The 14,415-nt window shown below is 46.4% G+C and overlaps 1 long non-coding RNA gene across 1 annotated transcript; it reads right to left on the bottom strand.

The window, feature by feature from the left end:
• Positions 1–1,256: 1,256 nt before the first annotated feature.
• On the bottom strand, positions 1,257–6,830 carry LOC134557826 (uncharacterized). The gene is made up of 3 exons (XR_010082191.1): positions 6,362–6,830; positions 5,072–5,223; positions 1,257–1,729 (listed from the first exon to the last, which is right to left on the bottom strand). It is a non-coding gene; the product is annotated as an uncharacterized LOC134557826 (long non-coding RNA).
• Positions 6,831–14,415: the final 7,585 nt, after the last annotated feature.

Here is a 14,415-nt window from a genome sequence, read left to right as displayed (position 1 = left end):
AGTGCAAAATCCCTTTTCATTTCAAGTAAACCCCACAATAATAACCTCTGCTTTCTTTTGAAAAAGGTTAAATACCTTTTTTTTTCCCCAAAGAACGAGATCATATTCTCTTCTTGGTTACTCCTATAGCCCATTTAAGGCTAAGAGCCTCCAGGATCAGAACAATGCAAGTTTCACACCACTGTAGCATGATGTGACCAAAAGCTTGAGCCAGAGGAATATTGCAGAAAGTGGGAGCTGATGAGCTGAGCTTTAAGAGCATCCTGTGGTGTGCCGAGCTGATTTTATAGTGTTTCCCAGGCTCCTGCTTTTCACTAGAGTGGGTCATGTCTCCACAACTAGCTTAACCTGCCCTGTGTTCCTGAAATGCACTAAGGTGAGCTCCAGAAGTCTGCTCACAGTAAAGTTCTGGTACTCCATCTAATGATGGACAGACATAAAGCATGGCCTGGCCTCAAATCTTGAGCGGAAACCCTTCCTTAGTGGCTGTTTTAAAGTTGCATGGTTTGCTCTGGGACTGAATATAAGTGGGCTACTACCTTCTGTTTTGTCCAGCATTATCAATCTTTTGATTTCCTTTAATGCCATTATTTCACATTTGGAGTTTTGGTCCTGTCTGTCTTCTCCCTGCTCTAGCATATGGGTGTCTTTACATCAAATGTTAGTATCTTCTCCTCTTTGTCAAATACAGAATCTAAAATTCCACTGCCACTGACTTCTACAATCTTCTTTGTGGTAACAGTCTTGTAACTTTTACCTTGGACAGACACTTTCTTTGTGTCCCAGTCCATCTGCTGGAGAGGCCCCCAAAGCTGGGACCTTTCTGTCCCTGACCTTCTGGCCAGCAGTGGCTGCTCCCTTCCTTCCTCCCATCACCCATTATGTCTGGGAGCACCCTATAGAAAATCAAAGCCTTTTGACAGGTAGCTAGAAGAAATAATGCCTTCCAAAATTTAGGAAGCTGGTGGAGGGATAGTAGTCTTGGAAAGGCTTTCTGGGCAGGGTGGCTTTGCAGGGCTTGTCCAGAAGCTTTGCTATGTGGGCCACTAGCTGCCAGAGTTTTCAGGTGTTGCTGTCTAGAAGCTGCAGCAGGTCACTGTAGTCTGTATAGGGTTAAGTCACTGATGAAAATCCTAACAAAAAGAGGAAGCAGGGATTTTTGGGATCACCATGTGACCACGAACATTTTGAGCATCCATCTAAGCCTGTGGGAAACAAACTGTTATGCAACTCTGACTTGCCGAGTGCATCTCAAATTGTGTTTTATTTTTGCAAATACACATGATGGGTCAGCAGAAGCAGCTGTGCAAGAAGCCCAGGTGGCTACCAAAGGAGAGAGTCCTTGGTTTTTGCTGCATAGTCCCCACCACAGCTTAGCTGTAAATCACACTGCAGACACATGGGAGCTGACTCCTTGGAAATAGAAACCAGAGGAAAGGGAGGACACGGATTTGTTACCGTGTCCCTGACCTTGGCGAGTCATCACTCTCCTGTCATTGCCTGGTCATGACTCTCCAGTGTCATGTGTTAACTCAGAGCTGATGGAGGTGGTCTTCAAGATGGGCGGGTTATGGACCTGAGGTTGGCTTGGGAGATAACAGCATTGTTTGTTCCTGCAAATCTGGTCCCCATCCAAAGGAGAAGTTACTGCTGAGCACTTCAATGCTGGGCAGAAGACACCATGTCCAGTGGGAGCTCTGGTCCATCCCACAGCTTGTGGTAGGTTCAGCTATTTATGGAAAGAGACAGATGTTAGCTTTGGCACTGCCTTTCTCCTGAGTGCCCTGAACTAACAGGCTGCTCTTTGGGTGCCATTTCAATGCTTCTGTTACCAGCTCTGTCTTGTTTTTCTGTCTGATCCAAGCAGTGATTTCCTTTCTGTGGATGGCTTTCCCCCTCTGCCCAACTGAGGCAGCAATTTGGCCAAATGTTGATATCCAGCTTTTCAAGATCAGCTTTTTTTTATCTGGGCTGGTGGAGACCCAGGAGATTCTCATCATCTAGGGGCTGAGTGAGGGGAAACAGGATCCACAGGTATTTCTAGTTGCAAAAAGAGCACTTCTGTAGCTGTGAGTCATGGTGAGCTGCCCCCTCCTGTATTGTGTCCCTGGATGCTGTAGCAAAGCCAGGGAACAAGAGCTGGAGATTTTGTGCTGTCTCATCATCCATCCACTGTCTGTATTTCAGGCCAGCTACCCGTGGCAGCCTGGCAGAGGCTGACATGATGCCAGAAGTGGTGCACTGTCACGTTCACAGCTCTTAATAGCTCTGCTTCTGTCCTGGTTAGCATCCACAGTAGTTTTCTGTGCTCTGGCCCAATGGCCATCCTATAGAGAATGTGCCAGCCCAGGCAGAGCACTGGCTCCTCAGGTGTCCTGAGGCTCATACACATGTAGCTGTAGTCTGTAAGGGTGGGAAATGAGGCATATCCTTTGGACTAGTAGTTCTTTCTCTCCTGTGGGGAAGCAGGCGTGTGAGGAACCTCTCAAACAGCCTATTTTAATTTCCCAGGAGAAATATCTAACAACATTTTCTAGCTTTATAGTCTGACATACTGCAGTAATGAAAGGAGAAATGGCTAAAGTTTTCCAGAATATGTTACATCTTCAAAGAATTTGGTTGAATAATACAGAATAATAGACTATGTGCAACTGATGATTTCTTCTTACCCACCACCTTAGGAGTCAAACGCCCTGGCTTTCAGTTACCCTGACATTACAGGGAAGCTCTCTGTGATGTATTGCCAAAAGTTTCTGTCCAAATACACTGAATCCTGCAGAATGGTGATTTGATCTCAGGAGATCAAGAGTCTTGCATTTTTAACTGGTTTTCTTGGTAACAAGGATATGAGTGCAGGGCTCCAGTATCCTCTGCTGCAGTTGAACAGTTGCTGCAAGTCACTTTAGGGGCTCAGGCAGTCAGTCTGAGTGGCTGCCAAGGCTTAGTAGGGGAACAGGTAAGTTTGCTGTCCTAGTCCTGTTCACCCACAGCTCAGTAGAGAGCAACCAGAGCAGGACAGATGTGACAGACAGACAGTAAGCAGATGTGGACACAGCTCACAGCAAGACAGAGCTGTCACGGGTGTCAAGCACGGGCTGGTTAACATCCCCCACCCTTGACCCTGCCTTCTGGCCCTGCACCCCCTTCCCAGGTCCCCTGCCCAGTCAGGTCTGTCCTTTTCCTTGCCTCTGTGATATATTGCTCTTTCTGTGCTCCAAAGCAGTGGGGTAAGATCCCTGTGTTAGTTATATTCCTGTCACAGATGTGCTGGCCTTGGCATTTGACAAGTCCCAAAGTCAGCTAAACTCACTCAGCTGGAACAGAGCACAGTTCTTAGTAGATGCATATTCATCAGGCCAATGGTTCTTTTTAATTTTCTTCCTCTCCTGCCTAGCTTTATTTTTGCTTATGAATTGTATTACGCTTGCTTCCATTAGCAGGAGATGTATTGCCTCTGTCACCCTCTGAGTAATAACCAAACTGCCCCAGTGCCCACAGGGCCAATAGATCTGATGGCAGCACATAAAACAGACCAGTGAGTACCATCAGCTTGCAATCCAGCAGGAGGAACAGCCAAACAGCACTTTGTGAGGCGGTTGACCTGAAGGACTGATAATGCTGTGTTAGGCTCCAAGAAGTTTGTTTTCTGGCCTTGGTGGAATGTTTTCTGTGTTTCCCAGTGGTGATTTGGCTCTGAGACCTTGTTCTTGTTTGTTTGAATTCGGCTTCAGAGCAGCTGAAGGATGATGTGGTGTAAAATCTGAAAATGCAGTTGTATTTTACACCAAGATCCCCTAGTCTTGCGAAAAATAACAGTGCCAGAAAAGTGGATACTCAATTTATGGTAGGCACTGTCTGACAGCACAAACTCTAAGGTGCCTGTCCCTGGCAATCTGTTGGTGCACAGCCCTCATAAGCCTGGAGGGCAGGACCACAGTCAAATCCTGGCATCAGTTTGCACCTCAGCATTGCTGCTCCTGTCCTGTCTCATTCAAATATCTTCTCCCCGCTTTGCTGTCTGGCATGTGAGTCTCTACAGAGCAAATGGAGGCTTTTCCTAGGAGTGATCTGGGTGGCATTTGTGAAATTTGGGCTCACTTCTTTCCCACTTGTTGCTCTCCTCCCTTTTACTGCTTTGTATTTTGGTTTTAAGACTCTGGATGTGCTCTCCTCCCCTGCTTTACACCCCTCTAGAAGATGACAACCTCGAACACCATCACTGCTCTTGACACTTCATTAATGGCCTTCCCCAGCATATCAGCAAGGATTGTTTGTGTAGCTGATGGTGCAGGAACCAAAGGAGGGCTGGCTGCAGCTCTCTGGGCAGAGGCCACAGCAGCTGCAGGATCGAGCGGTGCCACTGGGCAGCTCAGCCCAGGCAGCACCTTTAAGAGAAGTGCAGAACACTGTGGAGCTGAGGTGTGCAGTCACCTCCAGCTGTTGAGCTTGAAGCAAGGCAAGCAGCTGCCCAGTGCATCCCCCTCACCGGGCAGGCTCTGCCCAGGGTGAGAGCACTGAATTCACGCTGTTAAACACACAGTGAGCAGCTGGGGGATGAGCACTGGTGAGTTATTAGACTCTAATTAGCCAAGGCAGGAAAATGATCATCCAAGTGTTTCTTCTCAGTGCTTGTCATAGCCAAGCTCCAGGTGTTGTAGCAGAGCTGATGTTCAGAGCAACCCAGATGCTTTTTATTCCTGTCAATTCAAGATTACTCTCTGGATTCTGGTGAATCCATGCTGCATCCCAATGGGACCTGAGGGGTCTGATGTCTCACATGCTGAGTGTGGGTTGCCAGCTGATGTTCCTCAAGCAAGAGTGTTGTTGGAAAGTAAGGCTTCATCCAGTTGCTTGCTGGATAGAAACATCTGATCTAGCAAATATGTTTCCTCTAGATTTTGATTAAAATCCAAGTGAATTAATTCTTTCAGATTTTCCTTTCCTTCTTATTGGTTTGTGGGTGTTTGAAACAGTTTTGGGGTTTTTTTCTATTTGTCCTTCCCTGTGTTCTGTAAACTCTAAGCAAACTGTGCTTTATGGAATTGCTTGCAGCTGTACCCCAGTGACTTACCATGTCACAGCTTTTTAATTCCTTGAGGGCCTGTCCTTTGAGCTCTAGGTGCCAAGTCGATGGGCAATATTATAGTTATTTAATATTTATTCTTCATGAGAGCTGGAGGCTCCAGGCAGCTCAAGACTTTTGGCCAGATTAGCAAGGATACCCTGCAGCAAGCAGAATCAAAGCCTCACTTTATTGATAGAAAAAATAACTGTTCTTTTTGTCTCCTTCTGTAAGCTAAATTTTTCATTCCTTTTGGAGTGTGATTATAGTTATCAGAGGTTCATGTATTTATGTCAACAAGTGCATTAAGGGACAGTTGTAATGCTGGGGTTTGAGGAAATATAAGTCATGCAATTTTTAAAACCAGTTGCAATATGTGAGATCCTCCAAAATTGCATGACAAGGCTCCTTGGGACTGAGCATCAGTGCCAGGACCCTTTGGAAGAGAAGCAGAGAGAGAAGACCCTGAGGAAGCAGCAGACAGTTACAGACACACTGGTACCCTGGCCCGGATTTAACCCCCTAGTTTAAATCTACTACCAGGTGCCAGTAAAGGTAAGGGACTTGGAGAGATTTTTTGCAGCTGCTTCCAAACTCCTTTATCAGTATTTTTGATTACTCTTTGCTTGTCATTGATGCTCTAAATAAAGGCTCACAGAACTGAGGTTGAAAACAAGAAATGTGATATTTGAAGATAAACGTTTTGCTGTCTCCTTCTGCTTTAAGATGGAGAGATCAGACCAAATTGTTCAGCTGAAATCAGTGTGTTCTTTAAGCCCCAAGAAGCCTGGGTCTGCAATCAAGCAGTTCACTGCAACACCTCAGGTACAGCTCCTTCCCCTGCCTCTCTCACCCTAGTGAAGGTGAGGTGCAAATTCTCTCCCAGATCACTGGCTCCTGTGTAATTGCTAGGAAGGGTCTGTGGTCAGCAGGGCAGTGCTGTCCCTGCAGCTTCCAGGGGATCTCCCATACGTGCTGGAGATGCCTGGCTCTGGATCACTGATCCCACAACAATCCAGGCAGTGAAGGGATAAGCTTTCATGCCACAGCTTTGCCAGCATTTCCTCAAAGGCCAAAGAGCTACAGAGCAGAACAGCTTTGGTGAATAAGTACTAAAACCCCCAGACCATGGACCTCCAGAATGGGTCCTTTTTACATGGATTCATCATTAGGCAGTAGGAAATGTTAGAAATGCACTCCCTCCCACTGCCCAGACACAGCCAGACTAGAGGTGGCTGAGCCCTGCTGAGTCCAGGGTGTCTGCAGAAGGACCATCCCTCCCTGCATTGGAATTGTCACCTTGAGGCTCTCAGTCCGTGGTTCCTCTGGCTGGTGTTGTATGGGCCTTGCCATGCTCAGCAGGATGAGCACCCTCCCAGGAAAACAGAGTTCAGGCAGTCTGCTGACAAGGTTTCTGCTTGTCCTGTCTTCCAGAAGTGCTGTCAAGTCCTTCTCTGGGAGCAGCTGTCATTGCCCCACCTGAGTGACCCCATCTCAGAGGTGGTGGTTTTGCTGTGCTGGCACTGGGTAGGGAATTCTCGGAGTGCATGGCATGGTTCAGGTTACCTTGTCCTTCCTCTCTGTCTCTGCATGGTGCTGCTTAGGTGTTTTTCAGGAGTGGGATATAGCTGCCAGATTTCAATTCAGCAAATATTCTGGGTTTGCCCATCTAGGAGGAAGAGGTGTGAGACCCAAGGTCCTCCAGCAGCTGGGCTCCCATTCCGGAGGGTGCTGCAATCTCTAGCCCAGCTGCTCTGTTCTTGCCTTCTTGCTCCAACTGATGGATACAAATGTCATGAAACAGCTTCTTATTTACACAGTAATTGTGCAGGGTTTACTCAGCAAATGCCATCTACAATAATTACTCAGAGCTTGTGCTAACAAACTGTCTTGCTGCCCACCAGCTGCAACTGTGGGAGCTGTGGAAAGGATGGATTTAAAAAGTTGTTCCCAAGGGATTCCTTTTTCAGGGCTGTTCTCTTGGCTCTGGGATTTTGGCTCTGGTGATGGGGCTGTCCAGCACTTTGCTGCAGGAATCTCCTGGGGTTGTGCCAGGACAGCTTTTTCATGACAGAGAAGGAGGAAAACTGCTTGCATGCAAGCCTTGAGCTGGTCTGGGACTTAGAGGAACCAGAACAAATTATGCGTGTTGAGAAAAAGGAGCCTGTTCCTAAATGACCCTGAAAGGCCCTTGGGAGAGCTTAACTCTTCCATTGGCTCTTTGGAAGAGGATCTTAAGGAGTCTTTCAAATGATGCATTTCCTTACAGATCAGAGCTGATCCAGTAGATTGTCAGGGTGGGAATTGTTCCAGAGTCATGGTCCCTGGGTGCAAAAATAATTGAAGAAAACAGCCATCTTTAACTGGCAAGTTGTTTATTTTTGCTTCCTAATCCCTTCAAGAAATGTGACTGCCTTCCTCAGGCATTTGTCTGCTAGTCCCAAATCCCTTGGGGTGAGGATTTGCAGCTATTGTGTGCCCCATGCTGTGGGTATCTGGAAGCTTTTTCCTGGTGCAGTGAATTGTACAGCTGGATCTCCTGCTCCACTGGAAAGGGGCTTTGCTGGTCTCCACTAGTACTGAAGGTTCTTCCATAAATTACTTGGCAGATACTTCTGGATCAGGTTATTTACAGAATTGATCAGCTCTGGGCAACTGGCAAAACCAGCAGTGAAGTGGTTGGAAATTTCCTCATAGCAAATACTGAAGCTCAAAATTAATTTTCTTAATTGCTCAAAAATCCCAAATGATGGCCCCTTTATATTGTCACCTACACCCTGATTTACCTGCAAGCCAGGCAGCAATGCCAAACTCTTTGTGAGCTTTGTGCCTTCACTGAATAGATTTCAAAGCTCCTCTAAGTGCATGGGAAGGAAATCAAAGATCATTTTTAACTCAGCATCACTTTTTCAGAGTAAAAACTCATGGCCAAATCAGAAACCAGCCCAAGTGATGGCAACTTGGGCAGTTGTGATACTAGTCAAATTTGGAGGGTTTCTTGGAATCTGGATTTTTTTGATGGGATAGGAAAGGTGTGTCTGTTCATGAAACCCCAGTCCCTGCCTTTTGGCAGCCTCCCTTGGAGATCAGCTGGGGGGTTTCCTGCAAAACCCCGTGGTGCATGAAAGCAACACTGGGTCAAAAAGCTGCGTGTTCAGAGGCTTTTGTTCCAGTCCCAGACACAAATCACCTTTGTGCTCAGGCTGTCCAAAAGCAGCTGGAACAAACTGGCTGCATTTCAGTTCAAGTTCATTGCAAATGGTTTTCAGTCAAGTCCCTCCTGCCTATTCCTGGGAGTCAGAGGAAAACCATCCACCCTCCTGGCTCAGCACTGGCTCCCTCAAAGGGGTTGGCAGTGCTTTACCTTGCTGACCAGTCCCTCAGTACACTTCAGCCATGGTTCTAGAAAGAACAAAGCATTTCTGGAAAGGAAGAAAAGTAATTTTCTGCCTATTTGTCTCCATCCAAATGGTGTCAAGTCTGCAAAAACAAAAAATGAGAGAGCAACCAAAAGAGGTAGAAAATGAAGCACTACATCATGCCAGACACTTTCAAAAGCTTGTTTGTAGCAGGGAAGGACACACTGAGTTGTTTTCTTAGCAAAAGATTGTGCTCTCCATGCATTTTTGATGCTGATACCTTGTTGTTTCTATTAATTTATTATTTTCATTACATGAGGAAAGGTGAATGAGTATATTACAATTCTAATGCTGTGCTAAACAACTAGACTGCACATAAACCTTAGCTAAGGATCTTCAAGTGAGAACTTGTCCTAGCACATCTGAGCCATGGGCTGGTGGGATAACAAGGGGTAGGCAGGAAAGCTGCTGCTGAACGCCCTGAACTTTGGAGCTGGCGGTGTCTGGGATGCTGCTGTTGGGAGGCACTGATCAAGGCAGTACAGAAATGAAACAACTCTGCAGTCGATTTCACCAATAGGATAAGGGAAATGGATAAAAAAAAAAGAAAGTTATTACTTAGCAAGAGAAGAGTGGTGAGTAGGTCTAACCTCAGTAAAGAAACAATTATGCTGGCTTTTTGTTTGCAGAAAAGTGCTGCCTTTTTTTTCTTTTTTCTTTTTTTTTTTTTTTTTTTTGTTTTTTTTTTTTTTGTTTTTTGTTTTTGTTTTGTTTAATGGAGAGGGAACATTTCACAATCAAATAATTTATTCTCCTCTGTCCCTCCCCCAAACTGGTCACGGGGTGTTATTGCATAAGCAGCTTTCTCCTTGAGCAAGGGCAGGTTTTGCTTGCTGAGATGTGTAGAGCACAGCCAGTGGCAGTCTGGTGAATAAAACAGACGGTACAGTTCACTGTGATCCCTGATTTTTAACTAAGAGTCAGAGTGGGCACTGATTGGCATCAACCATGAAATAGATCTGTGAGTCTTGTGCACCTTCAAGTGCTCATTTCAGTGGATGTTGGTGACTTTTGCAGTTTGGAGCCTGTCTGCTGAATGTGAGGTGGTGTGTTGGATTAAGGACACCCATGTCTGGTTGTTTAAGCCATTGCTCTTGGCTGTGACAGCTGGTGCACTGGTGACAAGCTGGTCCTTTCATCTGTCCTCTGTGTAGAACTGTTACTGCAGTGGATGGTTGAGGCTCCTCTAGATTCTTGTCTCAAAAACCTGCCTGTAATGACTGTGTGTGTCAAGATCTCCTGGGAAAGATCCTCCATGGGAACACCAGTTCCAGATAAGCAATATCAAAGCAGGGGATCTGTGGCTGGGGAGGCTGGTCACAGTGAGTTCACTGTAGAGTGTGGTTTCCCTGGGGAAGAGGAAAACCCAGGACTAATGCCCTAAGAAACACCATTCTAAGTATTGTAAGCAAGAGGCTTACTCACATGCTCCCTCAGTTCAAGTATGCAAATTGTTGCCAGAAGGTTCCTTGTTCTTTGTGTTACTATAGGTTGATTTTTGGTGCAGGAATATTAATATTCCTAATCATTCTCTCCTATTGGACCCTTCCCTCAGACCCCGCCTTAACTCCGCCCCATACCAGGAGGCATAAATACTCCTGTCTGACGGTGCATCTCGCATTTTGCTTTTGGTCTCTAGTTGGTGTCTGTTTCTAGTCTGTTCCAAGTATAGTGTATGCCACCTTGTTATTTTTGCATTATTAAAGTTCTGTTTCTGGACAATTGGATGAAGGCTGCCTCTCTCTATCAAGTTGCCATTGGAGCAAAGTCGCAAGGAAACTCGAAGGGATTCAATCGTCCGGGCTGAGACCCCCGGGAGGTTCAGTCCACTTCTGCAGGGACACCTCTGTGTCCACCACATTATAGATGGGGAAGCTGAGGCACATGGGAGTCTCTGGGTGTGTGTTTAGGATCCTTGATTGGATCAGCAGCAATTCAGGGGCATGTCCTGCCTGCTGTGGTGCCCTAAGCCCCATTAGTTGCTGACCACTTTGCTTTGGCTGCCTCCTGTCCACCTGCCATGGGTGCTGTGCTGAGCACAGGGTGCTGGGTTGATTTGAAACCCAGGGTGGGTCTGTGTTATAGATGGGTTATATGATGATTTGCTCTTGCAGTTAAGGGGTGAATATTGTGTCTTTGTTAAGAGAAGTTTTATTGAAGTATGTTTATATTACCGTAGTTTGTTGTTTGGAAACTCGTAGACGAGCACATGGCAGGCGAGTCATGAACTCCCAGTGCTGTCCCTTTTTCCTTATTCAGTCCTTTGTTGTGTCGGTTGAGGTTCAATAAACCTTTAAAATTTTAAAATGAGCGGTCATTTCTCACACTGACACCAGCTTTTATCTACCCCAGCCCTAACGCGCAAACCCTTTGCAATCCCTTTAACAAAGCCACTGCCTCCCTGCCTTTGTCCTCACAGGGGCTGTGTCATGGGACCAAATTTCCATTTCAATGTGCTCCACTTTGGTGACGTCTCCTTTGGTGAGTGTGCCCTGGGCTTGCACCAAAATGTGAGAGTTTTGTGTGTTGCTGAAATGGAGCACTTGAACATAAGAGCATCTGTCAGTCATATTCCTCCACAACAGCCTCTTCAGGGTGTTAACTCCAGGGCTGCTGGTGCCTTAGGCAGCATTTTGCCTTTGTGAGATCGAATAGGACCAAATGAATAAAACTCAGTATTTTCTGGTGTCCTTTGTAGTCTTCACTGTCTCAACTTGCTGATCTTGGCCCGGAGAATGACCCTGAAGGCCCTTGTCCAAGCAGAGCCCATGGGATGGGACTTCAGGAGAAGGGAGCTTAAGCCATTACCAGTCTGTAGCTACTCTGAGCACGTGTTTCTGTTGGATATCATTCACTCGCCTGACATTTAGTGCGGGATGTTAATTAGTGCTGTGAGGGCTCCTCATCGCTCAGGTCAGGTGCCCTAGCAATAGGTCTGCCCCAGGCACCTGGGTCTCCTACATCAGCCCAGCTGGACTGAGAGAGCCGGTGGCTGAGCACCCAGAACGTGTCCTTTGAAATGCAGATTCCAGTTCTCCATCTCAGGCTCACAAAAGGCTTTTTGCTGAGATGATCTACAGTTTAAATGTGAAATCAATTGTGGATTGATTGAAGGGCCATTATCATTCTACACCCAGGATGCCTCTGTGTTTTCATGCTGTTCATGGACTTTTCAAGAAAACTCATTACTTTTCCTGAACTGCTTCCTCTTTTCACTGCATCACTGCTGAGCCACTTCTTGTTTCCTTTTGAATAAGTGAAGTAATAAGAAAGGCACCAGGCAGGAATATGGTTCTGTAATAGGAGATTCATCCTGCTTAATCTGATTTCATTCCTAAGGCCTCTTGTATCTTTGTTTCTTTTAGCTGTGCCGGTGACTGTTGTCTGCATCTCAGGACCTCTGTGGCATTTGGGATTGTGAAATCTGTGTCTGTCCTTTTTGTGCCCCTCCTTCCCCTCTGTTGAAGTCACTGCTAGAGCTGGCAGTGATCACTGTTTATAGGCACGGAGAAGCTCTGGGCTGTGCCTGCAGTTGGTTTTTCCTCCCCATCTGTGTTCAAATGACTCTTGGTAAGCAGGCTGTGGGAGATGTCCCCTCCACACATAGCTGGCCAGCCAAGCCATTTATCTCCTGCAGAGCAGGTTGTGGGTTGGTGTTCTGGCTCTTCAGGACATCCCCACGAGGTGTTGCTGTATCCGTGGCTTTCCATTATGGAAAACAAGTCTCAGAGGTGAACTGGTGTAAACCTTTGCGGGCAGCAATCACACCTGGTGAGCAAGCCATGGGTGTGATGTCCCCCTTTGTTGGGTGAGATGGTTACTAATTGTTGATCTCGAAGCAAGGCTCAAGTTTGCCTCCTGTGGAGTGGGCTGTGAGTTGTCACAAACTCAGTCTCGTTCCCTCAGGTCAGGAGATGCCATAAGGATCCTGTCCAGACAAACTGCTTCAGGGTGCTTTGTATCATATTCTAGTTCCTAATTCCATCCTCCCTTTCTTTTTCTGTAGCTTCTCCTTGATGACAAATCGTTGCTTTTACATCTTGAAAATCGTGGGGGGGTTGGTAGAGTTAACAGGGAATTTTACAGATGGAATTTTCAGAGAAAATGGTCAGTTAAGGTGCACACTCATCAGTGAGACAGAACTGGTGCTGATTTGAAGTGGCTGAGGGAGCTCCTCCCCAGCAGAGAGAGAGAAATTTGTGGTGTTCAGGTTGGGCATTGCAAAGGCAGCAATCTGGGATCAGCATCAAAGGGAACTGAGGTGAGCTGCAGTTCAGATAACAAAGAGCTAAAATCTGAGTGCAGTTTCATCCTTTCAGGAATAATGAGATAATTGATGCCTAAATGGATATTTGTGTAATTTTCTTAGTTTTTCCTCACACCTTGAGGTTCTGCCTAACACCTCCTCTGCACCCATGGCCTTCAACCTCTGCATTCCCAAGGACAGCTTGGGAGAGCCCAGCATTTGAAGCTCTGCTTAGATATTCAAAATCACTCACCCATCTTGGAGGAGGGGAGCTCAAGGTTTTATGAATCCAAGGAAATTTAAAACAAGTCCCTGCAGAGGAACCATTTGCTCCCTGAGGTCCCAGGATATTGAGGTAGAGTCCAGCTGGTGGGGCTATAGCTTCACTGGTGTGTGCGAGGGCTTTGGTTGCATTTATATAATTCTACATAGTTGAAAAAATGGTCGCTTAATTTAAATACAGTGATAGCATTAGCATTTAGGTAGCATACAGAGTAGAGCATTAGTCTAATGGTACTGGAGGGGGGATCTGTGAGAGGCTTGTAAATAGACTTGGGAGGAGTTTTTTCTTCTCTATATTGGGGTTGAACTTCTGGAGCTGGTTAAAGCCAGCCCTGACACTGTGGACTTGTTTGTGTTTCTGGGTAAAGCACCTGGTGTTGTGTGAGAGTCCAGGCTCAGCCTCCTGGGCCAAGGAGGAGCAGGGTGAATTTTCCTCTTGCTGCTTTTCCAGCTCTTTGGGGGATAAATGTAAACAGTCCTTTAGAGCCAGTTGAGAAGCACTGATGGCCCCTTGAGAAAGGGAATTTTGGTGTTGGGGTTTTGCTCAGCTGGCTTTGCAGAGTTATTCTTCAGGCTCTCAGCAGTGTCCTCCAGCTGTGTGGTTGCTGGGGTGGGATTTGAGCAGTCCTGGCTTCCTCTGGCATTGAGCCTTTGTGCAGACCCAGCTCCGCTGTCAGGAAGCCAGGAGAGAGTAAAGAGCTTCCCTTGGCAAGCACTCCAAAGAGAGACTGGGAGGAGGAGCATCCCTTGGGTTGAGCAAAACTGGGCTAACGACGTGAGTCTGGTAAAGGACGATAAAATACAGGTTGTATAAGCTCTTGGAGAGTTACTTTTGCCAGACTCCGTAGCTTAGATTTAGAGTAGTAAAGGCTTTATGATTTTTATCCTCCCTTTAGTCCTCCTGTTCTTTGCACCTCTCAGCAGAGCAGAGTCCATGGCTTCCATCCCAAGTTCGTGTTCAGCTTGTTTTATAGGCTGGGAAACGCTCATGCTGGAGAATTGAACCCAGCAAAGGGTGGAGTCTCTTAAGCCTGAGGTGTCTGTAATTGTCGCAGCAAACCCGGATGACACAAATTCTAGGACAAGGTGAAGCTGTTCATTGAAAACAGCTGTATGAACTTCATACCCGTCTGAGCTGTGGGCACTGGCACTGCAATTGTCACTGACAAACTGTTTAACTCCAGAGCTCAAGTTGAGATCCCACTTCAGGAAAGAGATATCTCAGCTCCCGCTTCTCATGTGGCCTCAGCAAAGAGCAGCTTTAGTCCTTCAGACTAGATCTTCTTCAGTGCAAGGTCCTGGCTTTGTTTGCCTGAAGCCAGAGATTCCCTTAGAAACATGTGATGCCGTTTGAAGATTGTTAGATACCCTCGAAAGGGACTGAAATGGAAACCAGTTGCTAATTT

Source organism: Prinia subflava, chromosome 13, assembly GCF_021018805.1.
Source record: "Prinia subflava isolate CZ2003 ecotype Zambia chromosome 13, Cam_Psub_1.2, whole genome shotgun sequence".
Classification (NCBI taxonomy): domain Eukaryota; kingdom Metazoa; phylum Chordata; class Aves; order Passeriformes; family Cisticolidae; genus Prinia; species Prinia subflava.
Note: the sequence above shows the minus strand (reverse complement) of the source record. Positions and strands in the feature narration are given on the sequence as shown.